The sequence below is a fragment of the Cupressus sempervirens genome, chromosome 9 (assembly GCF_028749045.1).
Source record: "Cupressus sempervirens isolate cs-2001-9-10 chromosome 9, ASM2874904v1, whole genome shotgun sequence".
NCBI lineage: Eukaryota > Viridiplantae > Streptophyta > Pinopsida > Cupressales > Cupressaceae > Cupressus > Cupressus sempervirens.
The window spans coordinates 537,779,120-537,804,683 of record NC_143126.1 but is presented as its reverse complement, the minus strand read 5'-3'; positions in this window follow the sequence as shown (position 1 = coordinate 537,804,683).

Genomic DNA, 25,564 nt, shown 5'->3' with positions numbered 1-25,564 from the left:
CTAGGATGAATATGATGAATAGGATGAAGGTTAAGGACACAAACATGAATCAACTTAGTTGTCACCTTAGAAAAAGGATCATATAATTGAGGATATTGATGACTAGGATGAAATATAGAGGAAAAAGTAGTTGTAACTCGGAATGTAGTATCCACTTGATCATCAACTATATTTGTAGACTTGATTTTGATGAAATTGTTAGGTTTAGAAAACTTGTTTGAATTTTTGGTGGCATCACTCTTATCACTAGAAACATGAGTTGTCAAAGTAGAGCTCTTGAGTTGACTCTTTTGTAACTAGTAATGGTGACGCATTGCACATAGATGTGAAAATGAGGTATATTTAGTAAGAAGGATCTTATCCTTAATGTCTTTTTGTAAATTAGAAATGAAGATATGTTGAATATCATGATCAGGCACAAGATAAGAAATATGAGCATACAAATGTTTAAACCTACTAATAGATTCAATAACTTTTTCTTTAACATTTTGCTTACAATGCAGACCAATATTATTCTAAAATTATTGAATGAAAGCATTAGCAAGAGTTTGAAAAGAATCAACATAATAAGGAGGTAGAGATCAATACCATTGCAAGGCTCAATCTCTAAAGGTGCGTGGAAAAAACTTAGCCATAAGCCTATAGTTGTGAGAAAAAATCATTACATATAGTCTTGAAATTTTTAACATGAATCACAAGATCTGCCTTACCATTATAATTTTGAAGACGAGGTATCTCAACATGTTACGGAATAACAACATGAAGGATATCTAGGGAAAGGGGATTAGTAACATCACATGTAGGAATACTATACTTAGATTGAGTTAAATATGTGAGTTGTTGTAAAGAAGACACACTTTGAACCAAGATACTAATAGTAGGATCGAAAGACACACTAGTAGGCATAGGTATGCTAGATGAATTAGGAAAGGTATAAGAAGTGGAAAGAATATCTAAAGATGTCAATGAAGTATGAGAAGGAATTGGTAAAGGGTTCGAATAGGTAAGAAGAACCACATTATACAAAGGTAGTGAAGAAGGAATACTAGTAGGAGGAACGCTCATCGAAAATGAAAGACTAGGAAGACCACCACTTAAAGGAGTGAACACTTGTGTAGAAGTAGTCATAAGAGGTGGAGCATAGGTATGTATGCTTGAGGAGTGGTAGAAATTATGATAGAAGGTTCAACGGTTGTGGAAGGAGGAGGATATCCTAACACTTGAGAACTTTCCATCAAAGAGTTAGGATGAGTATTAATAAGGTGAGATATACCACACAAGATAGAAAGGTTGTTGTCATCATTATTAACTAGCTTCTTAAGAGCTTCAACAACAACAACACCATTGGGGTTCTAATTTTCTTGAGCAAGCAAGGTTTCTAATTTATCAGATTCATTAGAGAGCTTATCAACTTGCGAATGAGGAACTCTTAAAGTGTCATCATCATCATGGGATGAGTGAGAAGAGTTATGCTTCATGATATGATTAAGACCACAAGGAAAGATGTGAGTGTCATCATGAGTCCTAGGAAGAAAAGAGGAATCATGATCAAAGGAGCCCATGAGTCTATGACTTCGCCTAATGGGAATGCTATAGGTTGGGCTTCGTGTAATTAAGCTAATAAAATGGGAGATTAAAAAGAAAACCCTAATGAGATCTAACTATGCAAATGCAATAAAGAGCATAAAAAGAGATCTAACTACACACAAGATAGCCAAATCGAACTCTATGAAAGAGAGAGAAGAACGTGCACCAAAAGAAGACAAACACCTAAAATAAACAATCTAACTTCCAAAGAAGAGAGATTAAGAGATCTAACTCAAAAAGAAGGGGAAAGATGTTGGGTTCACCAAAAGAAGGTAAGCACCCAAAACAAACAATCTAACTCCAAAAAGAAAGGGGCACAAGTTGGGTTCGCCAAAATATTTAGTTTGGTGAAGCTGAGACCAAAGAAGAGAGATTTCCAAAAGAGGAATATCTAACTCCAAGAAAGAGGGTAAGAAGGTCGAGTTCACCAAAATGTTTAGTAGTAAAATGGAAGCACTTTAAATAGGATGTATACTTCCACTTTACGGGGACACTAAGCCATTCAATTGCACTGTGAAAGGGAAATAGGGGAATTTCCAAATATGATTCCACCTCTAATCCAAATTAGATTAGCTAGGACCCAAAAGATGAAAGGTGCTAATACTAAATCTAGGTTATAGGGAGAATAAAATACAAGGAAATGTGCTCTTTGGCCCTTTGATAGGATAACGTGAGTATGAAATCAAACTAATCGCTTAGGAAATGCAAATCTAGATTCTATATGAACATAATTAGCCCAATTAAGATACAAATCTAGGGTAAATATATGAAAGGAAAATAAATATAAAATACTCACATTCAAATGCCTAGAGGAAGATGCATTTTTTCTTAAGAACTTTCGGATCTGAATATTTTCTAATCTTCTGATCGTTGATCTTAGAATAAAATAACAAAATGAACAAAAATTAGATATCTCCCTAGAATCTGAGACTTGGGGACTAGGTTGACTTGGAAGGACACCCTAAAACTAGGGTAACATAGTCCTTGACTCTAAATCTGACGACTCTAGAAAGCTTGCAAAGTGCAGGTTCTAGTTCTGTAATCCTTTTCCCTCCCAACCTAGAAATCAACATAGAAAAGAAAGGTTTGGGGGCTGGGGTTTGATGAGGGCTTGCCTTGGTCAAGCTCTATGTCAAGGAATCAACCATAAATGAGAACTGTAAATGTAAATGACTATAAATAACAAGATAATGTTAGGATTCACCTTGCTCACATGTACGCAATTAGCTGTATTGTAGATCTTGAATTAGGAATGCAGGGTATCTCCACTCTTAGCAAAAAATCTACAATAATTCCATAGTGGTGCCATGGATATGAATATGCATCAATGAAGAATAAGATGAATGCTTCAATGTAGATCTCCTCCCTTGATGGCCAACAATATGCTAGATCTTGAAGAGGAAATGCTTACAAAGTATCCTTCAATGCTAGATAGAAATCTCCTTGTTTGAATGCTTGAAAAGAGGCTTAAATGCTTGAACTCCTTGAATGCAAAAGGAAAAAATCTTCACTAGAGAGAAAGAGCTTGTGTGCATGAATAATCTTAAGATGTGAATTATGAAAATGAATCCTCAAGTCTCCTTATACATGAATTTTTAGGTGGGAAAACAACACAAGCCGACTGGGTAATGCTCATAAATTGATTAAACCCTTGAGGTCTTTCAAGCCCAAAGGTCTAGAAGTTCTGGGGACTACGTTGATTTGAGTTGACCTAGTCTAGGACAAGGTTGGCCTTGTCCAGGAGGACAACCCCTAAGTGCCATAGAAAGCTAGGGTAGATGCCAAAAGGATAGGTTTGAAAGATGGAAGAGAGAAGAGGAAAATAGGAACAAGCACATGCATATCCATGGTCCAAAGAAGGAATGATGAAGATGAGGGAGCTAAAAGGTCTTAAAAGGAAAGTGTGTCCATTTTAAGATGATACATCTACTATGAGGCAATGGCACACTATCATTTACAAGATCCCCATACATCTTGGCAAGACTATAGTAAGTAGGCATGGAAAATGATCTTGGCTCTGTTACTGATAGTGGAACAAGTGATGTGATAGTGGAATGAGATGGTTTATTACAACCATTATGCCCATATGTACATTTTGGGGTATCTCATTAGAATGTCTCTATAAGAATTAAATGAGTATTTTATGATTTGAATATTGAATTTATATTACAACATTGGGACTAGTGTTTTCTTTTTGCTTTAATCTCTATATATTTCTTAATGATAAATTGATTTTTATAAATTATTATTAATCTCTCTTCACTAAAGGATGAATCATTGAAATGATGAGGGATTCATAAACGTGAGGATGTTGCATATAGTCATACGATTGAATTGATGATACATAAAATTCAGAGGGAGGTTATGAGACATAAAGAGATATCTAACCCTTTGTAAGGTTATGTGACAACAAATGATTGGAATTAGTTATCTTATTTTGGTAATCAAACTTGTCCCTACTGAGATGGAGTCTCCGTTGAGAGAGAATCTCAACCATTCTTACATGTGCTGGAAGCACATTCTTCTCTAGGAGAAGTCTTGATGCAAGATGCTCCAAGGATAAGATCTTCAAGGATAAGCTCTTCAAGTGGAAGCTCTTGTAGTGAAGCTCTCATAGTGTAATCTCTTATAAGCAAGCTTGGAGGTGAAAGTTATCTTGGTGGAAACTCTTGGTGAATCTATTGGGGTGAGGACTCTTCTTGTGAAAGCTCTTATTTGGGAGTTCTCTTGTGTTGAAGAATTTGTAAACTTCTTTTGGAAGAATTCATATCTATGATGTCATATTGTTGATGTTGTAAGAATTCTCAAGTGTAATAAAAGCATGCTTTGTGAAGCATTTTGTCATCTCTTTGTCTCCATATTTTTTTGATTTCATTGTGAGTTGGCAAGGGTGGTGTGGCCCTTCATCAAGTCTAAGGTGAAATCCCTCATTCCAACTTCTACAAGCAGGTATTTTGAACCACCCTTTGCTATTAGGATTAGTAGAAACACTTTATTTAGTAGGAGAAGTCTAAGGTGAAACCCCTCATTCCAGCCTTAGCAAGTAGGTATGATGGACTACCCTCTATGAGTAGGCATGGTGGAAATGCATTATCCTCTAGGAGAATTCAAGAGTAGGAGTCCTTGTTCCACCCTTTGCCGGTAGCTATGGTGGATCAAACCTTTGTGAGTAGACATGATTGAAGTCATGTGTGTAACTCCATGACTTTAATTTTATGAGCTTATGAATTAACTTTGTTAAATTATGTTAAGCTAAGATAACATATTTTTTTTATCTGATGAGAACTTATCATTAACATCTTTGATTGCAACTATGTGTGCCCACCATACTAAAGACCTCTCTTTTTAAGAGGGAGTGTTGAAGATTGTAGTTGCGACATTGATCTTTATCTTCAATTTCTCTATATGTTGAAATAGAGATAAATTGTGTTTACAAGTAGAGAGGATTTTTATGATAATACTTGAAATAATATTACATGTAGAAAATAGGTGTCATTCATTATGCGTAGAGGCATGCATTTGGAAAATGAAAAGGCTTAGTTCTACACATTGAAGAGTTTCAATTGTGAGATAAGTCTTTCAATTCTCTATATATGTTATATTCAATGGAAATTATTGTTCTTGAACATTTTATTATCAATAAAAGTGATATTTTTGTGGTGCAACTAGGTTTTCCCCTTCAAGTGGAAGGGTTTTTTGAGGATAATCTCTCGTGTCTTTTGTACCTATTTTTTATCCTTCCTCATTGTTGTTTGTCTTGTTTATGGGAAAAAATTTAATAAGAGGTACCACCAACTATGAACATCCTTCCTAAATTGATGATGAAAAACATCATTACTTAGTTCTCTTACATTCACAAAGTCTATGAACTCATTTGTAGTCAAATCTCACATATCAAAATCATGAAAGAGCCTTTCAAATGCCACCTTGAACCCATTAGACACTTCTAAATCTTTATATGGTGACAACCTTCTTGTAGATCAATATATTGAGTGCTATAGAATTTGGGCGTCTACATAGGCAAACAAATGTAGAGGAGCAATAATTTTGTTCCAAAGTACTACAACAATTGCTTGCAATTTTTTAAAGAAAGTCTCTCGGGGATTTTTCTCATTTTTTATTTACAATTTACTTGATCTTCTCAAGCATTGAGTCTATAAAATCATAGATCTTACCAAGGCAAGGCCTATATTAACTCAAATGAAAGAATTTTCTTTATTTAAATAATCTAATTTAAATTTTTTTTTTATAAACCTTGCTAGGAAGAAAATTTATGAAGCTACTAACAATTAATCTTCGCCAAAATGTGGATTTTTTTTACTAGAGTTAGTAGTGAGCCAACATTAATAGAAAAAAATAGAAGAGATAAAATACATTCCAATGTCTTGAGAAATAAACCAAGGTAGCTCACTTCATTCCATGGAGCTTGAGAGATAGATCATTGGCTTTATACAATATGTTCACAAAATTATTAGATTGCAAGGTGTACCTAAGGCCATCATATCCAAGAGAAACACTCAAATGACATCAAGCTTTTAGATTACCTTGAATTCTTGTTTGGGTACTTGGCTAAACTTTAACATAGCCTATCATCCAAAGGAAAATGGAAAAACTAAGAGAGTAAACAAGGTCTATGAGGATTTACTTTGCATGTCTTGCATGGATCAATAGTACAAGTGGGAAGGGTATCATCATTTGGTAGATTTTTATTCCAATAACTCTTACCATGCTTCATTAGGAATGACACTGTTTGAGCCATTGACAGATGCAAGTGGTACACTTCTATCAGTTGGGATAGAGTGTAGGAAATGATAGTTATTGGTCCTGATATGTTGCGAGAGATGAAAAAATAGATGAGTCTAATTCATGCTTAGTTGAATGAAGTAGCTGATAGATAAAAGATTTATGTAGATAGGAACCATACTTTAAGATATAAGTTTTAGGAAGGGGATAAGGTTTTTTGCAAGTGAGATCACATAAGAGTTTTATTTATGTTAGAGAGTCTTCAAAGCTTGCACTAAGAGATGTTGGTCCATTTGATGTTTTGGAAGTTATCAGCCTCGTTGCTTACAAATATTCTTTACCACCCACTCTTGCTGGAATCAATAATGTATTTCATGTTTCTTTAGTGAAACCCTATCATCTAGATGCATCTCATATTCTACATTGGTGTGCATTATAGGTTTAGGATCTAGGGGTGGTTCTAGTGGAGCCTACCCACCTCATTGATCAACATAACATTAGGGCGTATGATAGAGGTATAGTGTAATATGATCTAGTGGGATTGGTTCTCTATTGATAGTGCTACTTGGGAGGATGTGAAAGACATGCATAGATATTTTCCACATTTATTTACCTAGACTTTATTTTAGTTATTTGTATGATTATATGTTTGTGTGGACACTTTTATATGATTTCATCAGATATTGGGTCGATGTCTCCTCTTAGAGGGGAGGGATGTTATAACCTGATCTATGATTCCTAACATTTAGGACCTTTTTATAACTTTGTTGACTTGGTCAAGTATTTCCACTCCAAGTCATTATGCTAGATGATTAGACATGATATTTGTTGTATGTGGTTGATTTTGAATTTACTTTAATTTATGTCATGATGATCTTGATCCTATGACAATGTTATTGCAATGATAATTTACATTGAATAATGTTAAATACAAATGATGAAATGATGTTTAATGTAATAGAAGTTGATGCAATTTATTTGGATTATGGTTATATGGACTAACTTGCCGATGAAAATTCTAGTGGATTGAGATGTTTTTTGTAGGCATGATTGATGGTAGAGTGTGGTTGAGGTAGAGGAGGTTAGCTCCTTAGTAAAGGTTGATCATAAACATCTAGTTGCACACACCACATAGTAGTTTTCTGAATATTTCATAAGTTGTCTCTATCATTATATAAAAAAAGACAAGTGCATGATTATAATACATTAACTTTATTATTTAATAAAATAGTTGTTGGAATCCTATTCTTTTTACGCATGAATTAGAATTTAAAGTTATTAACTCATGATTTAAAAAAAAAGGATTAACCTTTTTCTCGTTATAATACTATTAAATTATTTAATTTCTATAAAAGAAAATATGTTTGAATAACTAAAGTTTAACGAAATTATAAAATTATTGATAATATATAATATTTATTTATTTGTATTAAATGTAAATGATTTTTTTTTTTTTTGAATAATAGGCCTTAGCCTTGATAAATATATTAATGTTAACTTAAATGTAACTTTACACCCTATTCAACTATGGGTATTGGGGGAAAAGAATGGGAAAGGGGTTCTAGTGTAGCACGAGACTTATTTAGTCCTATATTCATAATTACAATGAATATTCACCCTAGACTAGTGATTGCAAAATACATGCACAATTTAAAATGTAGTTAGACTTCTTACAATGTCATTAATTTAAGTGATTTAAATATATTTATGCTTTGCATCATAATAATGCGATACACTTCTATACATCAATCATCTACCTTGGCTTCATCTAGATCAACATACAAAATAAAAATCCTTCCACCACCAACTAAGATCATATTATTAGTATCAATATTAAAAAGTGAATCTAAAAATCATAAAATCATGATAGTGTAACCAATGGTCTAGATTAAAGAAAACATTAAGAAATGAAATAAAAATAATATTATCTATGGATTTTCCCATACCTTGCTATGTTGAAGCCCTGAAGTCTCTTATCTTGGAACAATCTCTATATTGAATACAATATAGACATACTCATCAATTTAAATTTATAGAGAGCTTTTTATACAAAGTATTATATGTATTTCTTATACCCTTGGGGTCAATTCAACAAGTCATTGTTTACTTTAAGATAGTATTAATTGTTTGCATTCATAATTAAAAAAAGAAAACCTTTCGCATTATGCATCTGTGTATGAGGATTAACCAAAGAAATTAATAGGGAATGTTAATGATAAGGATATGATAGAATTTCTAATTGTTAAGAGGATTTTTCAACTAAGGGGACACCATACTAGTTGTACCGAATTCTATTAAGTTAAATCCATTTATGTTACACTGACAATAAACATTTAATCTAAGGAAAATATAGTATTTTATAATAAAGTTTCCATATAACATTGGATATAAATAATTTGGAAACCTTTACCTCATTAGATTGTAAACAATGAACAAATACTACTAAGAAAGCTTCTGCAAAAGAAACAAATCTTTACATAGCAAAAATTTAGATGGGGAGAGCACTTGGTTCTCCTAGAAGTTGTGTGTGTGTGTGCATGTGTGTGTGTGTGTGTGTGTGTGTGTGTGTGTGTGTGTGTGTGTGTGTGTGTGTGTGTGTGTGTGTGTGTGTGTGTGTGTGTGTGTGTGTGTGTGTGTGTGTGTGTGTGTGTGTGTGCATGTGCGGCAAGTATCTTTATAATGTGAGTATGAATAGTCACTTTAATAGGCTCATCCAATAAATTTATAGAATATAAAGAACATTATTCCTTTGGTTTAATTGATCGAGCTTTGAAATTAAAATGAAATGTAAAAAATGGATTACCTTGCAATCATCAAGTACCAATATCATTATGTTTGTTCAGAGTATAATTGAGACTTTAAAATGATAGATCCTAGAAATAACATGAAATGCATTGCTTTCATAATGAAGAATTATAGCCTATTTAATCATGATTGATAGAGAGAGGGGGATAATTTTTAAATTTATGTTTATAAATAAGAATGCAAGGAAACAAAAATGGAGTACTATGACAAGCTTATTAGTACACATAAGTAGATTAATAAGATTGATTGAAAAAAATAAAATAAAATTTAATAATAAGATTAACAATTGGCTCCACCTTATGTAGCATTATCATCAAACCATATATATTTTCTATTAAAGATTAAAAAATCCTTAATCGCAATCAAGATTATAAGAAATTTTACTAGTCTTTATATCACATTAAACTATAATAGTTCTAGCCACCTGATCATTAGTTCCTTGTCTGAACTATCATTCAGGTCCACTAGTACTTCCACCTTTGGGGGGGATTTTTATAGCACTATATTTGGGAAAAGAATTTCATAGATTAATGAAGTTTATTTTAGACTCATCCATATCCAAAATTTTAAAAGATTGTGGAACACCATAACCTTTGGCTTCAAGATAGTCAATTGAACTTGTTGTAGTGCTAACTACTATGACAAACAAGATTTTGAATTAGTGTGATGGTACAAAGCATAAGCTATTTCTACTTATCATTAAGACAAGATCCCGCTTAGAAAGAAAACCATTGTCTACTGATACTATCTTTAGTGGCCTACTAAAATTGACAAAATTAGAGGTCAATGTGAGAAGATTGAGGTCGAGGTCAATGGGATTAAAAAAAACATATGATATATTTTAGGAAGAAGAATGCAAGTAGAGGATTAATGTGGGAGAACTTCAAGTTGAGCTACTATCAAAGACAAAGAGAAGATGATCAAGAACTTCTAGCTAGTAAAGGATATGGCTGAAGTGATAATGGAGCATGTTGTTGGAATCAAATTTGATGCATAAATGTATGAAAAAAGGTTTCTTAGTTTTGAATGGACAAAGAAACTTGTTGAGTGTGATAGTTTGTATTCTTGCATGGAAGTGACAATTGTTGAATGGAAGAAAAAGTTTCCAATTTAAAAAGAGTCATACACAGGTATTTTTTGGTATTAAAAAAATTGTTTTACTTTAATATATTTCATTTGTTATTTTTTATTTATCACAATGGTAAAAAAGGGGTGATAAAGGAAGAATGCATCTACTCAAGGGAGTGTTCTTGGTTTTTGTTGTGTTTGGATTATTGGAAAATTAGTATTTACATTCAACTTTCTTTCCCTTGGAGTTTTTTAATCAATGCCAAATGAAAGATTGTTAGAATTATTTAGATAGTGCTGGAATTGATTGTTATTGATGTCAAAACCTCCATATCAACACTCTCGTGGTATTGGTTGGTTGTTGGTAGTTTTGGATATCCTATTAGCAATTGATCATGGAACAAGACTATTGGTTATGAACAAAGAAAGATTAGTATGTGTGTTTCTTATGTCCCTTGGTGCTTTAAGGAAAGTGTAACATACTCTATTCATGATTCACATGTAATGATGCACTTGGTATTCAATTATTTCTATTAGCTCTCTATGCAATCATAATATTGTCTTTACTACTCTAGAAGACTTGGCTTCAGCCCACTTTGGTGCTATTGTAGACTCTTGTTTGTCTTCTTGTATGGATGGTGTTGTGTTCATCAACTCTCTAGTTGAAAACTTCAGAATGATGACTTTGAGCAGGATCATTTCATGGACAAACTAGACATTGTTGAACCCAAAATAATTTCACAATATGCTGGTCAAATTTTACACATAGATCCTGTGCGAAAGAAAATAGGTCAAAAGACAAACAAGTAGAAGTAGGATGAAGATGCTCAAATTGGTGATCAATCATCAATTAGCTCTTATGTTACATGCCTAAAGGGGGCTTGTGCCTCTTCTTCTAACAAATGATACTAGCATTTGGGACTATTAGGGGAGTTATTGCCCCTAAGAATCAATGCATGTGTAGAGACCATTCTGTTGCTATGACATGCAATGCTTATTCCTTTCAAGAATTCTATGCTTCCCGATGTTTCTTATGATTTTTTTATCTTTAAAGGTTGGTGTGGCTAATTTAGTGATTCTTCTGGTGCTCCAATTTATTTTTGATTAAGTAAAACATGTTTTAATAGATGCTTGAAACCCAACAATTAACAAAAAAAATCGACATTAAGCCCGAAACCCAAAACTAACAACAAAGAAACAACAGGTCATAAAAGGCCACAAGAACATGAAAAAATAAAATACAACCCCTGAAAGAACAGGAAAGCCTAGAAAACTAGAAACTAAAGGAAAACCTAAAAAGCCAGGGGATCCAATCAAGGAGCCATATTCTTGACCAGTTCAATAACCATGAACTCCAACATTTCCATAAACTCAGTCATGTCAGTAATCAGTTGAATGTCATCAGGAGAGTCTTCCATGTCCCTCTTCTTGTTGTTTGATCTCATTCTATTGCTAGGGCCCTCATCTTGGGGATAGAATTCATTTTTAGTGTCCCTATTGTTCTCATTTCCCATGTCCTCTTTGACCCCCATGCTAATCTTCATCATTGTATGCAACTATTTGATAATATCATTTAAAGCTTTGATAATATGGAAGCTTTGGTTAGCAATGTTGTGGAGGGAGCTCTCCATTCTATCCATTCTTTTTTCCACCTTGGTTACCCTATTATCCAGGTTGTTGGTTCTGTCATTATTGTCCTCCTCAACCTTCCTTTCTAGGCCCTACAACCTATTTTTTTTCTCCTCAGTCTCATGAAAAATCCACTTGATAGATTGGAAGTTGTCCACCATGTTGTTCCTAACATTATTGAGGAGATTCATCTCCATTTCCTTGACATTATCACTAAGAATAACAATGGCCGGATCAATGAGCTCATCGAGATGAATTCTGCCATCATTACCCTCAAAAACCTTGGGTTGTATAATTTCTCTAGCAATGCCCATTTTCACCATCCGTGTTTCAAAGTTTCTCCATATTGTTGTCCTACCCCTGGAGCTAAAAATACTAGTAGTTCTATATGTACCATAATCCTCATTTCTTTCTTCTTGGTCATTGAGGGAGGGTTTTGGTCCCTTACCAAAATCTTGATCAGTGCCCATGTTGTTGCCCCTTCTCTTCTTGGTTGGGCTTTCCACCCTCCTACGAATTGGGACATTGCTTGTAAACTCATCTTTCACATTATTATCCTCCTCCATGTCCATTCCCTCATCCTCATTGTAGTCATCTATAGAATTAACATCAGTTTTAATATTTTGAGGAGCCTTTCTCGACCTTGATGATATTCTTCTTGGGTTCAATTTTTTTTTTCTCAAATCCTTTATAATCTTGGCTACCTCCTCTACACCATCCGAATGAAGCCCAACGCTATCCTCAATGTCAGATGAGAGATAGAAGCTTTCCATGTCCTTCAAGGAATCCACTTTTTGGGCTATGGATTTGTCATGGGTTTGAGCCTCAAAGTCCTCATAAATCAGTAACAACAAGCCCTCATGGAAAGCATGGTTGGCATACAATTTCTTTTTATACCTTGTGATATTCTTATTAATAGAGAGGAAGAGGTAGTAAGGGATGGAGATTTTAGTGCCATACCTAAAGTGGTTAAGGATGACAAAGTGATGGGTTCTTACTCTATCATACCTTGTGTCCAATGTGATGTAAGAGATAATCGCCCTAAAAACAAACCTCACAAGTTTTATTATAGAAATTACTTCATAGTATGCCCTCATCTTCACCAACTCCTTCATCTCCTTAGCATTCTTGGAAAATTCTTTGTCAACATTGAAGAAAACCTTCTTATCCCTAAAGAATTTGATGGCCTTGGAAGGGGAGTTAGTGACCTCCTCAATAACACTTTCATTAACCTAGAATTCAATGCCATCAATTTTAGCATTCCCATCTCTCCAAGAAGTGACCATAAGTTCAGTCATCATTGGGTTCCAACCTTGCAATTTATTAATGTAATTAATAATGCCTCCTTCCTTTAGCTTCTCCCAAACCTTTGACCTCCTTTTCCATTTCACCACTTCATCCTCTAGCTCTCTATTGTGCCTTTCTCCCACCATTGTGTTGTTATGAGTTAGGATGGTTCTCTATAAACATTGAAAGAAATGGACAAACTTGTGAAATTTTTCAACAATACTAAGCTTGCTTTTGTCCTTGGGAATATAAGAACAATTATGATTACAAAATAACCAGAAAGCATGCCAATAAGCAACTGAATTAAGCTTCCTCATGTTTGACTTGTGCTTAGCATTCATTAAATGGTATGTGGAACTGACAATATTACCTATCATCATTACTATTCATACTACCAATCCTTCCCAAGATTCTTTCTTTCTCAATCATACTTTTAACTACCGTTGGAAGCCCCCCACCATTAATCCACCTAGTTGATGTGTCCCTTTTGACCGCCTTGTTAGCCATCTAGTTAGCTATCAAATTAGGCTCTCTATATTCATGTGACACATAGACCTTCTCAAAGGTAAGAAAGATTTGTTTAGTTTCTTTCACTATATTCTCAATAGATCATAAAGGATAATGTTCACCTTTGAGGCACTTAATGATGTTATTATAATTCCTCTCAAGCCAAAGGCATCTTATGCCAATTTCTTTTGCAAGATTTGTAGTGTGAAGGGTAGCACAAGCCTAAAAAAAGTGGTTGATTTGGTACCCCAGAGGGAAGGTGACAACCACTATGCCAAAACCAAAGCAATTTCTAATCACCCCACTGCAACTAGATTCTCCTAGATTGCCTTTTGCTGCCCCATCAAAATTGGCTTTGTGCTACCCTTCTTGGGGCATAGACCATTGACATTCTTTTCTTCTTCTATGTTTATCACTACTTATATTATCTCCTACAAATGAGTTAGAGCCTTTGCAAAAAAGAAAATTTTCCATAACAAGATTGAGAATTTTACCTGACACAATCTTGGTATGAAGGCTAGCATCCCTGAAGATACAATTATTATGTTTTTTCCATATTCCCCAACCAAAATGGGGAAGAGCCCATTTGCTGATGGTATAAAGATCAGTTTCTTTCCAAGAATTGTCCCATTGATTGAAGAAGTCTATGGTTGTGGCTGGGGCGCACTAGTCCAAACCAAAACCTTGACTAGAACTTGACCACACCTCTCATGTAAAATTGCAATGAATAAATAGGTGATCTGTAGACTTGTTCTAGTTTTTGCATAGAACACATCTTTTAGAAATATACAGGCCCCTTTTGAGGAGATTATCAATAGTTAGAACCATAAACTGGAGGAAAAGACAAAAGAAGATGTTGATTTTAGGAATAAGGCTAGGGTACCAGGCATTCACCCATACCAGTTTGGAATCTTGCTTCATCAGAGCTTTGTACCTAGAAGCCACTGAGTAAATGCTATTGGAAGTTTTCTCCCACACTAACTTGTCCTGATCATTGTTCAAAATCATAGAGTGGAAGATAGTCATCAGAGTTTTGAGATCCTCAAAGATTGAAGAAAGGTCTCTCCACTCTTGGTCTATTATGTAGTCATTGAATTTAATACCAAACATCTACATCCAAGTATTAGCCCATTTATCAAAAGAAAGAAAATTGAGGAGAGGCCCCTCGATCAGCCAATTGTCCTACCAAAAAAGAATGTCATTACCATTCCTCACTCTCCACTTCCCTTTGCTTTTGGCATTATCTTTGGATCTAAGCATGTCATTCCATATATTTGAGCCCTTGGGAATGACTTCTACATTGAATAGGTATCGAATGGAAGATCTCCAAAGATATTTGTCCCCCATGATATCTCTCCAATCCCTCTTAATAGAAAAGATTCTCCAAATTTGTTTAGCTTGAAGAGCATTATTGAAAGGTCTTAGTTTTCTGATTCGCAAACCACCATGCTATTTGGGTAGGCAAACATTGTCCTAAGAAATGAGAGGAAATATCTTATGATCTTCTGAGCCAAACCATAGAAAATTCCTCTAGATTGTCTCCATAAGGTCAACATACTTGCTAGGAATACCAAAGAGGCTCAACACATAGGTAGGAATATTTTACAGGGTGGATTTGATCAACTAAATTTCACCTACTTGGCTAAGGGCAATACCCTTCCAACTAGCTAGTTTCTTGTTAAACCTAACAAGAAATCTGATCTAGAAAGAATTAGGGGGCTTGAGGCCCATAGGGAGACCCAAATAAACAGAGGGAAGGCTACCTACTGCAAACCCAAAATAGTTGCCAACTTCCTCTGTCTCATAGATGAAGTATTGATGAAAAAGATAGAACTCTTATTCCAATTGATAAGCTGCCCTGTTCCCCTAGTGTAAGAGCTCAAAAACTTTTTGACAACCCTGGCTTCCACAACCGTAGCTTCAACTCCCAAAATGGTGTCATCCACAAATTGTTGATGAGAGAAAACTAGGGGACAAAAACAAGGTTTGATTCCTTTTAAAGCCCTTGAATTTATGTAAGCTGATATTATAATTCCCAGACACTTAGCCAAAATGATAAAGAGGATGGGTGATAATGGGTCCCCTTGCCTTAACCCCCTTAAGGGTTTGAAGAAAGTCGAAGGAGAACTATTGACCAAGACAACCAAAGATGAGGTAGAAATCAACTAGTTGATGAGCTTGTGGACCTTTGAATAAAACCCAAAGGCTCTAAGAACCTTAATGAGAAAAGACCAGCCAACTCAATCATAAGCCTTGGATAGGTCGAGCTTGAGGAGAAAACCTTCTCGTTTACTGTTACCTAAGTTTTAGTCCATATTTTTCTTTCTTTAGGGTTTAAAGTTAAGTCAAGTGTCAATGTATATAGTTTGAGTATAGGGCCCATAGGATGTTCCCTTTGAGATAACCTGATATGGGAAATCATATGAGCAATACATTAATTCTTGGCTATGTGATTAGGTTTGGGAGGGTTTGTTATGCATTTTCCTAATGAGAAGAAGGTCTAAATATCTCTAATGATTCATATTCTTTGTTGCTAATAATGTTGAATACAAGATTCATGTTGAGAAGCAGTTCTTTATGAAAACATTTCTTCATCTCTGAAAGTTTCTAACTCCATGGTCAAAGATCTATATTTGGCGAAGGTTACATTTTCACAGATATATACAAAGCAAATATAGAAAAGAACACTGAAGACTGAAGTTGAAGATTGATATACAGATCGTGAGAATAGTTTAGAATCAAGTTCATTTGAATTCAATACAGAATAAATACTTAAAAATGCAAAAATGGTGAAGACCAAAGTTGGAATCAATTCGATGAATCAAACACATCTAATTGTCCACATCATCAAGTTGAAAACTCAATCGAATGAAAGAAGACATGCTATTGGCCAGTTGAAAAGTTAAATGCTTACTTGTTAGATCAAGTCCCATTTAATTATTAAACAAAAAGAGAATGCATTCCATTGTTAGATCTTAAAAGATCAACACTTCTCGCTATGTCACTATGGAGAGATGCGTAGAAATTATCATAGTGACATGTCAACAATTTGACACATGGAACTATGGGGAAAAATTTAGTTTGTGAGCTACAAAAGATAAATGGATTCCAAATTGGCATACTGTGATTAAATAGATTCTATGACAATGATAGAGGTGGGTCAATTTTGCAAGCATTGTCAAATCTTAAAAGATCAACACTTCTCACTATGTCGCTATGGAGAGATATGTAGGAATTAGTCATAATGACATAACAAGAGAATGACAAGTGTGTGGTGGGCCATTACTTTTCATGAAACATAGTTAGAGTCTAGTCACAAGGTGCCATAGAGGCAAAACAGTCCAATATTAGACAATAAAATTTGGTCATTTGTTTGCCATGCTGCAAAGTAAAGAAATTTAACATTTTTCTGTTATCATCGTCATATTGGAAAGAGATTCAAGATTGTTGCTATCTTGCTATATGAAGTTTCTTGACTGTTATTCTTAGCGACAAAGTGACAAGAAGACACGTGTACTTGGTGGACCCACGGTGCAAACCATAAAGGAAAGTCTCAACATTTGAATCATGATCATTGATTTAACATTGATGGTACAAATTTTAAAATGCAATGACTATTAGAATATGAATTATATGGATTTGGCATGAAAAGATAGAAAATGAAGAATAAATGATTTTCCACAAGATTTTCTGAGACTGCATGAAGATGAACAGTCATGGTGTGTTTTCAACAATATCATGGATTCAGAATCATCAATAGAAGAGGTTGCATGTGCTCATATCATGATATAGATTGGATATTTCCATATTTTATTCTTTGTTATATGATTGTTGCTCTGCCATAATTTAGAAATGATAACAATAGACTATAAATGTAATTTCTTTTGACATAACAAAGGTCAACAAACTTGAGCGAGAATGGTTCTATAATTCAATTTACAATATTTTCTTTTTCATGTTTTGTAGTACATGCATTAGATAGCTTTGCACTTATAGTTGAAAGACAATTGTGTATGATCCTGTAAATAATCAGATGGATTTCACTTCATTTTGATATTTGCAGTACACTAATTCCATTTGCTGCTTCATAAATGGTTTTGTTTCTTCTCTTGATAGTTTCATACATGTGAGATATTTCATTGGGGATTAAAGGATAATGTATGCCAATCTATTGGTACTTTTTGAATTCCATTTCAATTAAGGCTAATAGACAAAGCGATTCCACTTGCCGTCATATATATAATCCTTTCTTTCCTACTTCTACATTTAGATGAGTAATTTGCATTTAGAATAAAATTAGAAGTAAGAAAATATCAAGATAATGTACTGTAATCATTCCATTGAGTGTGATAGGTTATTCATATACATCTTTCCTGAGTTGTTTGCGCCTACAAACAACTTGGTTATCCTTTATTGCTCTCAAGTTAAGAGCTTATAATATCAAGAATTTTTGATCACATAAAGACATATTCATTGCATATTATTGCAAGAATCATAGGGAGCTATACCTAATCAATTCAGAGGGTAGTGATAGGATACATACATTGACCCATTTTTTGGTAAATATCCTTTTGTTTCTCCAAACATTGGGTATCAAAGAGTCAAGATTATCAAATCTAAGACGAGAACAAACTATTAACCAACAGTTTTTGGCAACTCTATTGGGGAAAATTTAGGTGAAAGTTCTAAAGAATTTCCCTTCATAACTAGTTATACTCTAAATATATATTTGATTTGCAAGAAAGGACTTGTGGTATTCAGGTGTTTGCCATAAGTACTTGATATCAATTTATAGCCTCAACCTATCGAAGAGGTATAGCAAATTTTAAAAGTTGAAGACTGGTAAGATATATTTGAAAAAACACCATTTGATACACTCTGGATTCCAAATATACCAGGAGTGCCAAGGAGAAAGGAAAGATTGACCCAACATATGAAGAGCTCAAGAAAGCTAACTTTCCTATCTTAGAAAACCTTTGCAATAGAGGAAGAACATGCACAAGGGAATCTGTTGGTGATTAGTACTACTCTTCCTATTTCTATTACTTTTTTCAAACAAATCAAATCATTGTACTAGCAGTTATGGCACAACCATGGGGGAATGCTATTGGTCCTCTTGCCCTTGGGGCTAATAATGATCTACCAAGAGCATCAAGGAAGAACTTTCCATGATTCAATTGAGATGTCTCTACTTCTAAAAAATAGCACTTGAGTGCTTTCCATAAGGCTTGTGGTGTAGTAAATCCTCAACATAAGGATGTGGTAGTCAAAATGTTTGTAGATACATTGGTGGATAATGCTACTAATTGGTTTCAAGACCTACCTATAGGATGCATCACAAATTGGGATACCATGAAACAAAGGTTTGAGGAAAGATACAAAAGCACAAAAGATGCACAAACCTTGTTATTACAATTGACACATATAAAGAAAGAAAACTCAATTTCTATGAGAGATTTCAATGCAAATTCAGTAAACTTCTCAAAATAATTCTTGCTGCAAGTGCAAGTATTGATGATAATAAGAAAACTTTCTACATTAGCTCCATGCCACCTGATCCAAGATACTAGATTAGAAGAGCAAATGTAGCCAACTTGTAAGCTACTCAAACACTAGTTGTGGAGATGGAGGATGACATGATAGCCTCTAGTAAGTGGAAAAGAGAGTTTCAGTTTGGAACTATGAGCAATACAGGTAGTATTTCCAATACAATAGAAGCCATGCTTCAAAAATTGTCTAATGTGCTCATCTCATTGAAGAAACAAATCAATAGACCTACTTATCAACCTCATGAGGGAGGTTATAAAAAGACAAATGGAGGTAAATCAATGCAAATTCCACCTATTCAACAGAGACTAGCAATTGAACTTACTCCAAAAAGACAAAAATATGTTTGCTTTTCACCTAAGAGCAGATCATGATGGAGATATATGAGTTGATATGATCAGATATATACAAATGGTGGATAAAAAAGAATAAACAATTGAATATCCTGAAAGTGAGGATGATCATGCTCCTTGTGGCAACTCTGAAAATTATTTCTTGGTGTATGAGTTAGATTTAGAAGTAGGAGGAGATTGTTTGGCTACTTTAGAAGGACGTTAGTTAACAGTAATGACCCAAGGTCAAAAAAACATAAATAAGAACAACAACTCAATTCCTATCAAGAATAATGCACCATCAAATAAAGTTGATAAAGATGGTGGCATAGTAACTTCATCTTCACAAAAGGAGTATGAAGGTAAGTCTGCTAATTCCTTTAACATAGTACAATATTGTGAAGAAACAAGAATTTAGATATCTCCATTGAATTATTCGAAATCTAATCCTAATCAATTGAAAAGATTAGTTGAACATTGCAATTGTAAAGAGATAGATCATGCTAATATTAATTCCAATTTTTAACATCATAATAAGGCTAGCACTGGTGGACCTTCTTTTGATAATGAAGATTTTGCAATTCCTAGACTGTTTCAAGAAGAAGAATCTATTGTTTTAGCTACCTGCCCAAATCAAAAGTCAGATCCTTTTTATATTTCTTTGTTCATTAATGGAAATAGATTGAGTAATTGTATCATAGATTTAGGAGCCTCTGACAATGTAATGCCTATCTCTGTAGCCAAAGCTTTAGGTCTTCCATTGACTAAAACTTTTGCTAGATGCTACTCAATGGATGCCAAACAAGTGTCGTTGCTAGGAAAGATTAAAGATGCTCAAGTTGCGCTTGTTGCTTACTCCTCTAAGAGATTGAAACTTACCATTCTAGTAGTAGATATCCCTGCAAGCTATGGAATGCTCTTGAGTAGAATTTTTTGCAAAGACATGGGGGGAGAAATAAAATCAGATTGGTCTAGTGCCACTATACAAGTTGGAGACAAAAAGGTGAAGCTAGAACCATAAGAGAAAATAAAATTTACTGTTTTGAAATCAGATGATCCTAGATCTCAAATATTGTATCATGAAATGCATTTTGGCAATTATATGTTTTTGTTTGGTACCCCTGAGATCTTAGAAGAACTAGAACCAAATAAAGGTGATCAATTGTGGACTTTGGAATTTGATGGCAGTTGGGCAAATGCTAGTTTAGGTGCAGGTGTGATGTTGATATCACCTAATGGAGCAATGACTTCTTTTGCTTATTAGTTGGATTTCAATAACACTTATAATACTGTACAATATGAAGCTCTCCCTCTTGGTATAATGACATCAAAGAAAAAGGGAGTCAAGATGCTTAAAGCACAAGGAGATGCAGAGTTGGTAGTAAGACAAGTTAGAAATCAATATGTAGTGAAGAATTCAAGATTGAGAAAATATCGTAGTAAGGTGTGGGATGAAATTGAGGGTTTTGATGCCTTCTCAATTACATTAGTACTTAGAGAATTCAATCCAAGAGTTGATTCTTTGGCAGTCTCTACATCATTGCTCTTACCACACCCTAATTTCAAAAATCAAACCTATAAAGTAGAAGTTATAGTCAGGCCTAATGTCCCTGATAATGAGGAGTCATGATAGGTATTTGAAAATGATAAAAAAAATACTCAAATTCATTGAAGGGGTAGATCCTTTTGAATTTTTGTATTTTGAAGGAAGGACTAATGCAAAAGGTGGTGATTCAGTGGCAGGAGATCAAAAAAAGACAAGATCTAATGTGTTTTAGTTGAAAGGTAATAAGATTCCACCTCATTTAATCTCGTTAGAGAAACTCTTTGATAGACAAGATGTATATATAAAGAGAGAAAGAGATAAGAAGGGAAAGACCTATGGTGAATATGATAGAATCAACATAGGGATGAACGTCAACCCCAGGGTGATAAACATTGGCAAGTGTTGCACACTAGAAGAGAGAGTAGAAATCAAGAAATTACTCATTAAATTTCAAGATGTATTTGCTTGGAGTTATGAAGATCTAAAGAATTTCATGGGTGAGAAGTTAAAATATGAAATCCCTCTTAAACCAGATGCAACACCATTCAGGCAGAAGTAGAGAAATTATAATCCTATAGTTGAAGGGGTAATCTTCAAGGAAATTGACAAAATGTTGTAGGCCAAGATTATATACCCTATTTATCATTCCACTTGGGTGGCTAATATTGTACCAGTGAGAAAAAAGAATGGAGAAATAAGAATTTGTGTAGATTTCAGAAACTTAAGTAAAGCCTCGCTAAAGGATATTTTTTCTCTCCCTAATATGGATCATATTTTATAGACTATTGTAGGATTAGAGATGATGTCCATATTGGATGGATTTTTAGGATACAATCAAATTTAGGTAAATGAAGAAGATCAGTTCAAGATTGCATTTACCACACCATGGGGTACATTTGCATACAATAGAATATCTTTTGTCTTAATCAATGTAGGAGCAACTTTTCAATGTGGAATGAATTTGGCTTTTGAAGGCTTGAAGATATAATTATTGTCAGATATCTTGATAATTTGACAGTCTTTTCTGAGAAGAGAAAAGATCATATCAGGGATCTAGAAAAGGTGTTACAAAGATGTAAAGAGCATGGTATCTCCATGAACCCAAAGAAATTAGTATTTTTTGTTACAGAAGGAAAGTTGCTTGGTCATATTGTATCTCAAGAAGGAGTGAAGATTGATCCAAATAGGGTTAAAGCTATTCAACAATTAAGTTTACCATTGAGTAAAACTAGAGTGAAGTCCTTCTTTGGCTAGGTAAATTTCTTGAGAAGATTTGTTCCTGATTTCTCTAAAATAGTTAAATGTATAGTTGATATGACGAAAGGAAATACAAATCTCCAATGGAGTGATTTTGGGAAAAAAAGCCTTTGAAGATATTAAGGAGGCCATTGCCAAAGCCCCTATGCTTGTTCATCCTGAGTACACCAAAGAGTTCACCATCTACTATTATGACTCAAAGCATACTATGTTAGCTATATTGATACAAGAGAATAAAGAGAGAATACAAGCCCCAATAGCTTTCATGAGTATACCATTGAAAAATCAAGAGCTAAGATACTCTCAAATGGAAAAACATGCATATGTAGTGGTGAGAGCCCTCAAGAATTTCAGATTTTACGTGTTACATTCTCCTTCAATAATATATGTGTCAGATCCTACATTGAAAAATATTTTGACACAACAAGATGTTGGTTGCAATAATAGAGGAGTGTGGATAACCAAAGTTCAAGAATATGATATGGAGATTAAGCCAATCAAACTTGTAAGAGGGAATGCACTTTGTAAATCCTTGGAAGATAACCAACAATTCAACGAACAAGATAAGCCAAAAGTTCTTATGGTAAGTCTTCAGGATCCCTAGTTCTCAAACATTACTTATTTTTTGACATATGGTGAATGCTATGAAGGATTGACTACTACACAAAGAAGGGATCTCAAAACAAAAGCCTTGAAATATGTAATTCATGTTGATGTCTTATAGAAGAGAGCCATTGATGGAACATTTTTTAAGATGTGTGGATAAAGAGCAACATGTAAAGTTGTTAAGATCTTTTCATGATGAATCATGTGGAGGAAATTTTTTGAGCATTGTCACTACATTCAGAATTTTGAGACAATATTATTATTGGTCTATCATGTTTAAAGATGCATGTAAGTGGGTGGCTAATTATGAAAAATGCAAGATGTTTACTGGTAAACCTCAGTTGGTTGCCTTACCTCTTAAGCCAATAGTAATTGAAGCTCCTTTCCATCAATGGGGTTTAGATTTTATAGGCCCAATTAATCCTCCCTCTAGTCAAGGACATTAATACATACTCATTGCCACAGATTATTTCAACAAATGGGTAGAAGGAAAGCCAATGAAGAAAACTTCCTCGTAGGTGGTATGTGAATTTATCAAAGAACATATTCTAGTAAGGTTTGAAGTTCCTATAAAATTAGTTATAGATAATGAATCTTAATTTTCCTCCTTAGAAATCATTGAATTTTTCTATGATAATGGTATTCAAGTTGGTCAATCCTCTTATTATTTCCCTAAAGGAAATGGATAGGCTGAGTCTAGTAATAAGAACCTGATTAATATTTTAAAGAAATTGGTCTTAGATAATTAGAAAGGTTGGCACAAGAAGATTCATGATGCTTTATGGGCTGATAGGACTACACCTAAAAGAGCTATAGGTATTCACCATTTGAATTAGTCTATGGAGTGGAAGCTAATTTGCCATTACCTTTAGAACTTGTGCATGTAAACTAAAGACTATCATTGAAGAAGATGTTACTAAACTACAAGAAGAGAGAGAAGATATAGTTGATAATATTACTAAAGGGAAGGATAAAGAAACTATTTGATAGAAGAGAAAGGCCTAGAAAATTTATGGAAGGTGATTTGGTGTTGTTATGGGATAATAGACATGAGCCAAGAGACATGCATTTCAAGTTTTAGTCTTTGTGAAAAGGACCTTTTCAGATTATTCAAATGAATCAAAATAATTCCTTTAAGTTGGTATATCCCATAGGAGAAACCCTGCCATGTTCTTACAATGAGCAGGATATGAAGTTGTACCAAATGTAATGTTGAAAGTAGGTAACCCCTACATAGTAGTTAAATAGGTAGGTTTTCCTTTCTTGCTTTTTGCTTAGTTTAGTTTCTTTTTTTCCTTAGGTAGTTCCTTGTTGCTTTCTTAGTTTATCTTGTTCTTTTTGTTTCGTTCTTGTCATCCTTTGTGTGGAACCAAAGATTGCTTGGATTCTTTCAAGCATTATCATGCTTAAATCCCTAGTCAGAGCCAATTGTTGCCTAAGTTTCAGTCCATATGTTTTTTGCTTTAGGGTTTAAAGTTAAGTCTAGTGTCAATGTATTGAGTTTGAGTATAGATTTCCCATAGGATGGCCTTTCTTCTCATCTTCCCTTTGAGATAACCTAATGTGGGAAATCATATGAGCAATACATTAATTCTTGGCTATGTGATTAGGTTTGGGAGGGTTTTTTATGCATTTTCTTAATGAAAAGAAGGTCTGAATATCTCTAATAATTCATATTCTTTGTTCCTAATCATGTTGAATAAAAGATTCATGTTGAGAAGCAACTCTTTATGAAAGCATTTATTCATCTCTAAAAGTTTCTAACTACTTGGTCAAAGATCTATATCTGGAGAAGGATACATTTTCATAGATATATAGAGCAAATTGATATACAGATTGTGAGAATAGTTTGGAATCAAGTACAATTGAATTCAATATAGAATGAATACTTAAAAATGTAGAAATGGCAAAGAACATGGTCAAAGATGGTGAAAATCAAAGTTGGAATCAATTCAACAAATCAAACACATCTAATTGTCCACACCATCAGGTTGAAAACTCAATCGAATGAAAGAACACATGTTATTGGCTAGTTGAAAAGTAAAACGCTTACTTGTCAGATCAGGTCCCATTTAATTATTAATTAAAAAGAGAATGTATTCCACCGTAAGATCTTAAAAGGTCAACACTTCTTGCTATGTTGCTATGGAGAGATGCATAGAAATTAGTCATAGTGACATAACAACGATTCAACATGTGGAACTATGGGGCCAAATTTAGTTTGTGAGCTACAAAAGGTAAATGGGTTCCATATTGGCATACTGCGATTGGATATGTTCTCTGATAATGATAGAGGTGGGTCAATTTTGCAAGCACCGTCAGATCTTAAAAGATCAATGCTTCTCGCTATGTCGCTATGGAGAAATGTGTAGAAATTAGTCATAGTGACATAACAAGAGAATGAAACATGTCTGGTGGGCCATCACTTTTCATGAAACATGGTCAGAGCCTAGTCACGAGGTGCCAATGAGGAAAAATAGTCACATGTCAGACAATAAAATTCTATCATCTATTTGCCATGGTGTACCCAACTAGAAAGAGGGACCCACACCACAAAGTAAAGAAATTTAACATTTTTCTGTTATCATCATTAGATTGGAAAGAGATCCATGGTTGTTGCTATCTCTCTATATGAAGTTGCTCAACTATT